The sequence below is a fragment of the Chamaea fasciata genome, unplaced genomic scaffold, assembly GCF_029207755.1.
Source record: "Chamaea fasciata isolate MVZ Bird 193981 ecotype frontalis unplaced genomic scaffold, bChaFas1.0.hap1 SCAF_18, whole genome shotgun sequence".
NCBI lineage: Eukaryota > Metazoa > Chordata > Aves > Passeriformes > Sylviidae > Chamaea > Chamaea fasciata.
Window position 1 is genome coordinate 12,102,368 of NW_027094103.1, and position 10,268 is coordinate 12,112,635.

Here is a 10,268-nt window from a genome sequence, read left to right on the forward strand (position 1 = left end):
ACAGGCTCGGCAAGGCGGGGGAGGCAGCGACCCCCCCGTTCCCAGGGGATTTTCCTCCCTTTCCCCTTGGCTGCACAAGATGAGCGCATTTTCAAACACGGCGTTAGTGCTGTCTGACAGCCAGGCTCGCTCCGGGTGGGAAATCTGAGTCGCTCTCATTGATTTCTCCCAGCTGCGTTTCCAAATGCACGGACACCCGGCGTGCCCGGGGGACGAGCAGCTCCTCGGGCACAGCCTGCCCCGGATTAATGATTTCTGCCAAAAACCAGAGGCTGCGGAGCCTCCCTCGCTGCGCACAGCCCAGCACTGCTTTGCCCTCTCCTTTTGCTGCTTTCCCCCCCATCATTACCAGCGCAATTTTATCGATGACTGTATTGCTGGCTATTTAATTATTCCCTTTTAATCCCTTCAAGCAGATGAGACATAAAAGCAAAGGCCATTAGTGACTCCGGAGCGATGCGCCGGGGCATTAGCCTGGCGGGCAGAGCGAATCCCAGCCTGGATTGTGCCGCCCACCCACCATCCCTGCGCTGGACAACCGTGTGGGAGGAGGCACGCCAGAGCGAACAGTGCTTTAAATAGACAACAAAGTGGGAAAAAACAAGGAGGAAGGTGCCAAGGATGCCCCAGGGCCTGTTTTCCACCCTCCCCAGAGCATCCCAGCCCGCACTCACGGGCGCCCGTTGCGGGAAGCAGACAAAGGCTGAGCATCCTCGGCGGGATTTGCTGCTCAGCCCAAATTCACAGCACCCAAAGCCTGCTGTCGTGAGGCTGTCACCCCCCAGCACCCCGCAGGGGTGCCTGCCCTGTTCCTGCTAAGTTTCAGCTGACAATCCCCGCTGGAAGGAAAGCAAAAGACATTTGCTTCTTTTTTTAGACCCGAACGGAGAAGTTGCACAATTTCAGGGTATAAATAATTGAAGGGCTAATGTGATCTCAAACTGAGCACTTATTAAATGGAAACGTCCCCGTTGACAGATGAATTCCTGTAAATTTTCTTTGGTTGAGCTCAGATGCCCATTTTGTGCTTCGAAGCAGATGAGGTCACCCTGGCTGGACAGCACACGCTGTGCCTGGCAGGGACCTGGGCCTTTGGAAGGGAATAAAGGATAATAGCAATAATAGTGGTAATAAAGGAGTGAGATTTTAAAGGCTGCAGGATGGCTCACACAGCACAGTGCACACATTTGCTCTCCCTCTTTTCAAAGGCCCAAAGAGGGTTCCCTGGGATGTCCCCAGGCAGCTGGGGATGTCCCTGGCCAAGTCCCCGTGCATCACCTCAGGGCCCACGGCCCCAGTAGTGTGGAAGGGATGGAGGGGAAGGTCAGGACCCCTCCCAGCACAGAGCTGCCCCCAGCGTGCCATCACCTCCCCCCACGCTGCCGCTGTGTTTGTGTTCTGCCTTCCTTCAATTATAATTAATAGCGGCTCATTATCAGGAGGGGACCGTTTATAAGATTCAATTAGAAGCCATTTATTTTAATGCTTTTGAACACAAAATGAGTTTGATCTCAGGAAACATTTCATTAGCATAATCTTCCCATAACAAGATCATCTCCTGAGCTTGACATATTTACATGCCGGTACCAGGCTGGGGGATGGTGTCCGAGCGGTCACAGCCCTCGGAGTGGTCAGTGGGGCACGGCCAGCACCCTGCAGCACCTCCCATTGTTCAGGGAATGCCAGTTTCGTGCGAGTTCAGCTCCCCCCGTCCCCAAACTCTGGGAAGTGGCTCACCCTGGCAGTCCCCAGGGCGGTCAGAGGTGCCCCAAAGGCAGCACTGAGCCACCAGCTTTGCCCTTGCCCAAACACAGCCTGGGGGCTGATGGCAACGCTCCCACTGACCCCTCCAGCTGGAACCCAGCCTGCTCCAGCTCCAGCAAACAGCTCCCAGCAAGGCTGTGCCATGGCACAGAGAGGGAATGAGATCATTCCATTTGACTGTTCAGCTTAGGAAATTTAGTCATGAAGCAGGAATGAAAACTTGTGTCTACTCCAAGTCAAAATGCTCAATGCAGCATGGCCATTTTTTTCCCCAGGGATAATCATCTCTGATTTGTTGCCCATATGGAAGATGTATTGGTTTTCCATACACTGGATGAGTTATACATTTCATAAGCTGAGCTGTCCATATATTCAAAGTAATATGATATCGTTCACTTACGCTTAAGCTGCATAGTGCACCACCACGTATTTTGGGTATAAAACTATGCCATGAACATATTTTTAAATGCTTGGTCTTTATCAGAGGCCTGTCTGGAGCTATTGCCTTCCAGAGAATGATGCTCTGGAAGTGTTCTGCCACATCAGCTGCAAAACAGATGGATAAAACCCCCTGACCCTGCCTCAAACGCCGAGCCCTGGCAGTGCCTGGCCCTGGGGGAAGAGTTTGGTTTCAGGGCACAGGGATATGGGGCTGCAGAGTGCAGAAAAGCTGTGCCTTGTTTGTTGGATGGAGAAGGAGCTCCCTTAACCCAGGATCTGCCTGACCCCAGGCACAGACACCCTTCCCCAGGCGTGGTGCTCCCTCCCTGTTTAACCCAGGGTCAGGCAAGTTGCAAACAGGCAGGAATTGAGGTCCCCAGATCGTTGCAAATGGACAAAGGGTGTAAAAAGAATATAATTATGATCAGAGCATTGGAGAGCGGGCATAGGCAGTGCCCACAGTGCTGTCCCCTCTGCTGCCCACCTCGGGCACTGGGCACGAAGCCAAACACTCCCTTCCCAGGATCACGTTTCAAAGCTGCCTAAACCACCGGGGAAATAAATCCTCCTCCCAAGAAATCTCTGGTGCCGCAGCTCCAGATTATCTGCTAGTGCAGGAGGCAGCGCTCAAATATTTTAAATGTATGGGCCATACGTTCTGGGAAATATAACATACACAGCGAAAAAAAACATTGCCTCCCATATGGGCTTGGAGAAGCTGCGGGTTGCAGCGCGCCGAGCCAGATGGCCGGTAACTCAGTGCAGCTGAACAGAAATCTTTGGGCCAAACTCATCCCCACCACAACCACTCCGAGCCCAAAAGGCTTACGACATTGCTCAGCTCCTCACTGCTGCAAGGTGGGAGTTGTCTGCCTGTGGCAGCCAGGTTGTGACAGAGAGCTGGAATCGGGGATGTGCTGTCATTGCTCTCGCTCTGGTTTGGGTCTGCTCCCCCTCCCAGAGTCCTCCTGGTTCTCTCACTCCCAGGCTGGGAATGGGAAGGTTTGGGGGAATTAGACAATAGGTTCAGAAAGCATTTCATACCCACTCTATGGGGTCTCCCCTACTGGGGCGTGGGGTACCTGTGATTTGGGGCTGACCGTGTCACGTCACCACCTCCTCAGTGCTCTGCCTCCAGCTCTGTGCTGCTGGACATCCCCCCTGCACTCCGTTACTTTAATGTTTAGGTCAGGAAAAATGAACAGAAAAATCTGTTTTGGTGCTTAATTTGCCACAGAGCTTGAGGGGTGAACAACCCCTGAGCTGCCCTTGCAACACCCACCCCAGAGCCACACAGCACCTGCCTGCTGTGGCGGGACCTGGGCACTGCTGGCACGGCCAGGTCACCAAAATTGCTCCCTGAAAGTCCCAGTTGTGCCCAAACCCTGGAAGGACAAAGGATCTCCTGCAGCCATGGGAGCAACAGGCACCACACGCTGACAGCACCCACGGTGGGATTAAGCAGCACCCAGGGATGGAAACCCGAGACCTTTCCCAAAAGGTGATGAAAACCCTCCTTGATACCACACCAGGTGTGTTTCCAGCTGTTACTCTGTTGAACAACTGGCTCAGGAAGGAGCAAAGGCTGGAGCTCCCCTGTTGGTTTCATTTCTTCTTTTCTTTGTGTTAGAACCGGGATTAACACATGGGAGTCACAGTTTTGTGTTTGGACTCAGTGTTTAGTAATTCTCATCTAGGTACAGACTTACAAGCTGTGAGCTCTGACTAGCAAGGCAGAAAATGGAGGTAAAATGGATGCCTCCAACTCTTTCCAAGGTTATTTAAGTGCTAATCACCCAATAACGAGGTGACACCTCTATGATTTATATTTCTGACCCAATACTGACCACCCAAGCCCCACAATGTGGATCTTTTTCACTCGTTTACAGAAAACCCCCCAAACCCATGAAGAAGAAGGTGAAGAAGAAGGACTTGGACAACACCCCAAATCCTCCATCTTGCCCCATATACATTACTACGTACTAAAACCTTAAATCTAAGTTTTTCACCCTGAGATCACACAACACTATTCAAACCCCTCACCCACAACCCCAGTGCCGTCACTCAGTTTTGGGAACCTGTTCCACGGCCTCAAGCCAAACGTGGCGCTCGCTTGAGGGTCAGCGCCTTTTAGCACAGAAAGCCTGAAATTTTCAGCCTCCGGGGTTCATTCCAACACTCCCCCCACATCTCCCAGGGGCTGCCAAGGCTGCTGGGACAGGCTGAGCCTCCCTTCCACCTCTGGGTTTTTCCCCGGGAGGCCGGAGCGCCCGGCGTGCCGCATCCTGCCCCGCGGTTTGCCGTGACTCACCCGCCAGCCTCCCCCTGGAAGCACCAATCCTGCTCCTCTCCCTCTGCTTCCCCCTGTGCTACTGTCCTTATGAATCATTAGCCTGCAACGGGGACACCAGATGCGCTCCAAATGAGTCACGGGAAGGAGGTGAAAGGAAAACCAAACCAGATCTGCCGCATTATCGAAACTCCCCGCGACAATAAAAGGGCCGTGGATATAAATCACTCTGGTTTTGACTACAGCCACAATGGTTGTTGAGAACACGTTGATTCGAGGGGAAAAAATGCCAGGCCAGAACACTGCCAGGGATGGGGCAGCCACAGCTTCTCTGGGAAACCCAGAGAAGTTTCTTCGTTAGTGGCTTGGCCTTATTGGAGTTGAATTTAGGCACAGCTCAGGGGTGGAATGGGCCCCTTGATGCAGCACTGGGGTGCCCAGAGCCCATCCCTGAGGAGCACAGGAGCCCAGGTCCCTGGGCTTTGGGGACACCCACCACAACCCAAAGAGAAACAGCCCCTCAGCCCTGCCAGGAGCTGCTGCTCCAGCCACGCCTGCCCACCGAAGGGAAGGCAGGAGCTGGGATCACGGGAATAAAGACAATTTCATTTGAGACGCAGATTGGGTTATTGCCTGGGTACGGTGTGATTAGAGGGGCTCAGTGCCACCCCAGAGGGGAGGCAGAGAAGGGAAAGGGAGATTCTGCAAGAGAGTCTGGCCACATGTTTAATGAAGCACGAGCACAGCTTCCCTCGTTAACCCAAGGGAGCAAAGGGATTTTATGGGATTTTATGGAGTCTCACAAAGATCTGCGCCCTGGAACAGCCCTGAAATCCTTGAGAAGGGGAGAAGGGATGAGCCCCTTGGTGCCTCATGCCCTGCTCAGAGCTCTGCCAGCACAGGGCCGGCCCTGCGGATCCCAGCTGGCAGAGGGAGCCCTGGCAGTGCCAGCCACCACCATGGTTCTGCCAGCTCATCCTAAATTGTTCACATCCCTCCCCTCATCTCCAGGCTGCCCACGATGCTCCTCCCAGCATCTCTGAGGAACCAGGGCTGGGTTCTTCCCTGCTCTCCCCAGAGCTGCTCGAGGAGCTTTAGCAGCAGTCACAGGGACAGCAGAGGCTGGGACAGGCGTGGATCAGGGGCTCCGAAGCGATGCAGACAAAAACATCCCTGCTAAAACCAGTAATACCCTCCCTCCAGCGAACAAAACCACTGCATGGGAGCAACCTGCCTGTGCCAGACCCCACAGCCGAGCAGAGGTGTGGGGCTCTTTGCACCCTCAGTAAATACCAGAGCACAGCCCTGCAGACCATGCCTGAATCCTGCCGGGAGCAGAGCCATTGGCAGCCAGCAGGATGCCAGGATTTGTGTGTCTCCTACATGGGTGAGACAGAAAGGAAGAGGATTTTGAGCAGCACAGAGAGAGGGAGGTACAGAGAGCTCTGAAATCCCTCTGGCTTCGCTTCACCAAGGTCTATGTTTAACCAAGCCAGCTCCCTCCCTGCCAAACGCAAACATGATCCTCGGGGGAATAACGGAGCAAAGAATTTGGATGAAGAAGCTTTGGGAAAAAAAAAAAAAAAAAGAAGAAGAAAAGGAAGACATCCAATAAATACTTAAGGGAACAACTGAAGAAGAGATTTCCAAAAATTCAGGAGCATCAGGGGTTGCTCTCAGTGGAAAGCCAGTCTGAGCATTTCCAGGAGCTGCTGTTCCAGCTCTGTGCTGCTGCTGCTCCCTGGGATGGCCCTGCCTGCCCCAGCAGCCTCCCATGCCCAGGAAGTTTGGCTTCTCTTTCTGAGCCTCCCCAGAGGTTACCCACCGACAGAAAAGTCAGAAACCACCAGTGCAGTGGTTAAAAAAGACCCAATTCATCTTGAAGAAATCTGGAGGTCCTTCACTATGTGGTGCTGCCTTCCAGGCTGCGCAAACCCACCAGGAATGCCCTGATGCCAAGGCGAGCGCAAGTCCCTGGGGACAGCAGACAAGCTAGATTTAATTACCTCTCTATCTTCCCTTCTTAATTTTCTGTCCCTCCGGTCCCGCGTTTGCAGACCTCAGCCTCTGCTCTTGCCGGGAGCAGGATGTGGCGGTGTGCTCCCCTGCAGCCCCCCGGGCAGGATGATCTGTGTGCTGAGCACACCAGGGGCTTTGGAACAACAAAATCCTCACCCTCCATCCCCCCCAGCTCCCACCAGTGACAGAGACAGATGGGCACCAGCCTGGGGCTCTGAGCAAACAGGGGAGGAAAAGGGACCCTGCCTGGCTTTTATTTGCCTGGCAGCGGGGTCACTCTGGGGGTTCGGGGAATTAACTCTGAACCAACCCTGACTCTGCCGCCACCCAGGGTCCCCCCGACACCCCAGCACCCTCCTGCCTCACCGAGCGGGCAGCAAAGGCTGTGGAACACACGCGTTAAATAAATGATGCTGTTACAAGATTGATTTAGCAGCGCGGTCCCTCCGAGTGGTGCACTAACATCCGATGAGAGGAAGGAGAAAAGAGAAAAGGCTCTCCTCCTCCCCCCGGGTGGGGTGGAGGGGTTGTGGAGCGGCCCAGCAGCTCCTGTGGCTGTTCCCTCCAAGACAGCACTCGGGAGGATGGGAAGGGAAGTTTGTTTTCAAGACAGCTCCCTCCAGGTTCCGGGGTTTTCCAGATGGTTTGGCTGTCTGGGGCTGCCTCCTGATGCCTTTCACAGAGCGAGAGCCCTCCCTGAAATACGGGAAATGGGAACTAATGCCAAAGCCAAAAACCAGATTGCAGGGAGACTGAGAATGCAGATGTGTCAAGAAAACGAAGAGTGGCTTTCCCCCTTCCCCAATGTGGTTGTGGGACTCTTTTTATAGCCAGAATATTAATGTGAAACAAACCTTTCCCAAAAATGTCTGAGGCTGAGAGCCTCTCTCTGCAGCGGAAATTGCTAATTCAATGCAGGGGAGACCTGTGTCCACAGGAAATGGGAGTCTGGAGGAAAACCAGGGAATTCCTGGGGAAGGCATCCCTGGATGAGCCAGGACCTCCACAGGGATGTGCAATACTGCAGATGGTTGTTGTGGGTCCCTTCCAACTGAACCATCTTACCCTATTTCTGCCCTGTTTATCTGACACCCCTGGAGCCACGAGTCCTCCCAGGGACCTTATTTTTCACCCCCAGCCCTTGGAAAATCTCCATTTCCTCGAGCTGTTTCCAGGGAGACTCTGCCACTCCAGCAGCAGCCCAGCAGGGAGGGGAAAGCACGCTCGCTGCCCGCTTTAAACAAGAAAACCCATACATGGTAGGAAAGTTTGTAAAAGGCAGAATCATTTCGATCTCAGAGTCAGCACGTGACGGAAAGAATTTCCCCATTGGCAGGGCAGGAGAATCAATTTAAGGTGTTTACACAATGCAAAGCTCCCAGTGTATAATTATCATTTTATAGTCAATCAATTGTAATTCTGATCCAGAGCACAGCACAGGAAAATTAGCATTCAGGAGCACCTTTGATAAATTAGTGAGGATTACGGAGTCTGTGTTTGCAGAGATTTTGGTCTGGCACTAAGGGAGGATTTAAAAATGGCAAAGTTTTTTGCCTCTGCAGCTGAATACACATGGGACTGAGGAATTTAAAGCTGTTTAGTTCTGGAAGAGAAGTAGGATTAAAGCTATGGAGAGGGCAGGGATCTATTCTGTATTTGATTAGGAGTTTTATGATGCAAAGAAGCTTTAGGGAACGCTTCAACTCTCCGTGCACAGGATTATACACATCACTGTATTAATTATTAGTATTAGAATAACACCTCGAAACCCCAGCAGCGTGCAGGGCCCTCCTGTTCCAGATATTCTGTGCTTGAGCCAAGCCCAGCTGAAGCAACCCGGGATCTGAGCTGATCCCTGGGGTAAATTACCTTGAATCACCCCGGTGCAGCCACAAATCTCTCCCAAAGGAAATCTCAGACAGGGGCTGATGAGTGTTTCCAAAAAAAGACCTTCCCTCCAGACCTGACATCATCATCCTTCGCCCAGATTCCTGCAGCAGCTCCTGAGAGGGAACTGCAGCATTTCTCCTTGCCCAGGCACCACTTAGCAAAAAGCCGAAGTGCCGCATCCTCAGCAGGGTGGGGGGGAAAAGGCAAACCCCCCAAAGGTTTGGTGGGGCCGGAATCGGCCACTCCTGGGTGACAGGGAAGGTGAGAGGCGCTCCCAGGGCCCCAGCACTGCCTCACCAGACCTCAGGGATGAAATCACTCCTGGGAAACAGCAGAAAATCAATCCAAGTGAAAAGAGGTTTTTTTTTTTTCCTGCCAGGGGAATGACTTGCCCCAGCTCACAGGAAAAACAGTCCCCAAAAGCTGCTGAACTGAGAAGCTGAGGGTTGGGGTGGCTCCTGGCAGGAGATGCCCAGGAACTGACAACACCCCACACACCCACTCCTCATCCACCTGCCCCTCCAAGCCTTTTCTTTGGGAAAAGGAAGGATTTGGGAACCCCTGATCCCAGAGGAGCCAGGCAGTCAGCAGCATTTCCTCCCCTGACCTGTCCCTTCGCACCCTTTTCTAAACTGCCTTTTAGCAGCACAATTAATAGACAAAAATGGATGGGGAGGGGGGAAAAAACCCCAAAAAACCAACCCAAAACCAGCAGCAAAAGGGGCCCAAGCAGCATCTGGGACTGTGACCAAGCCTCCCTCAGCAGTTCCATCCTCGGGGAAGGCAGAGGGCTCGGCATGCAGGGAAGGGAAGCTGCTCTGTATGCACAACCCACCCTTCATGTGCGCCGGCTTTATCATGGTAATACCGGGAGCCCAGTCTGGTGGCAATAATCGCCTCATTCTCTGCCATTTCCTCACGGGGGTAAAGATCATGGAGCATTAACACAACGGATGTGCACTTTGAACCAGAAGCTGTTCCCTGGGCTATAAATCAGTGCCTGCCACCGCAGCACAATGGGCCTGGAATTAATTTCCCTGTCGCTTCGCCAAAGGGAAAGCGCCCTGCGCTGCTGAGGATGAAGGCACCGGCAGGGACACAGCCCTGGGCTGGCTGGAGCCACAATTTTGGCTACACATCTCCCTTGGAACCTCTCCGGCCATCTCCCGTACCTTGGGATGGTCTGTGCTGCTCTCCCTGCTCATCCCCGTGGTGCTGCTGGAGCTTCAGGAGAGCAATAAAAGGTTGAGGAGAGCAAAAACAAACCAAACCAAACCAAACCAAAAACAAAAAAAACCAAAACAAAAACGAAAACAAACCACCAGATTGGGCCGTGGAGCCCAGTCATTCGTGTTTTGGGGTGAATCCCCACGGTTTTTGTCCCTGTGCTGATCCAGTCAGCCCTCCCAGAGGAATCTGCTCTCCACAGGGTTGAGGATGGTGTGCAGGACGCAGGCCAGAATTACAGGGAGTGCAGACATAAAGAGCAAGCTGAGAGCCAGAAAGGGCAGGGAAGGAATGTGTTCTTTTCATTAAAACCTACAAAACACTCGACATTTCTGACATTTCTCAGATTAAAGAGCCATCCACTGTTTTTACACCTTTCCCGTCGTTTCTCAGGGGCAGAGACGAAGAGGGAAGACGCAGCAGATCTGAAACCTGGGTGATCTCTGGGGGTCTCCCAGTCCCCAACAGCACCTGGACACTGTTGCCTCAATTTCCCCCTCCACATTCACCAGGAATTCTCCCACCACCACGGCATCTACCCCCACAAATGCACCTTTTTTTCCCCCTCTGACCCTTCTGGCTGAAGCTCTCTGCCAGCAGACGCCCCTCAAATGCCGCACAGACGCCCTGAGCAGCG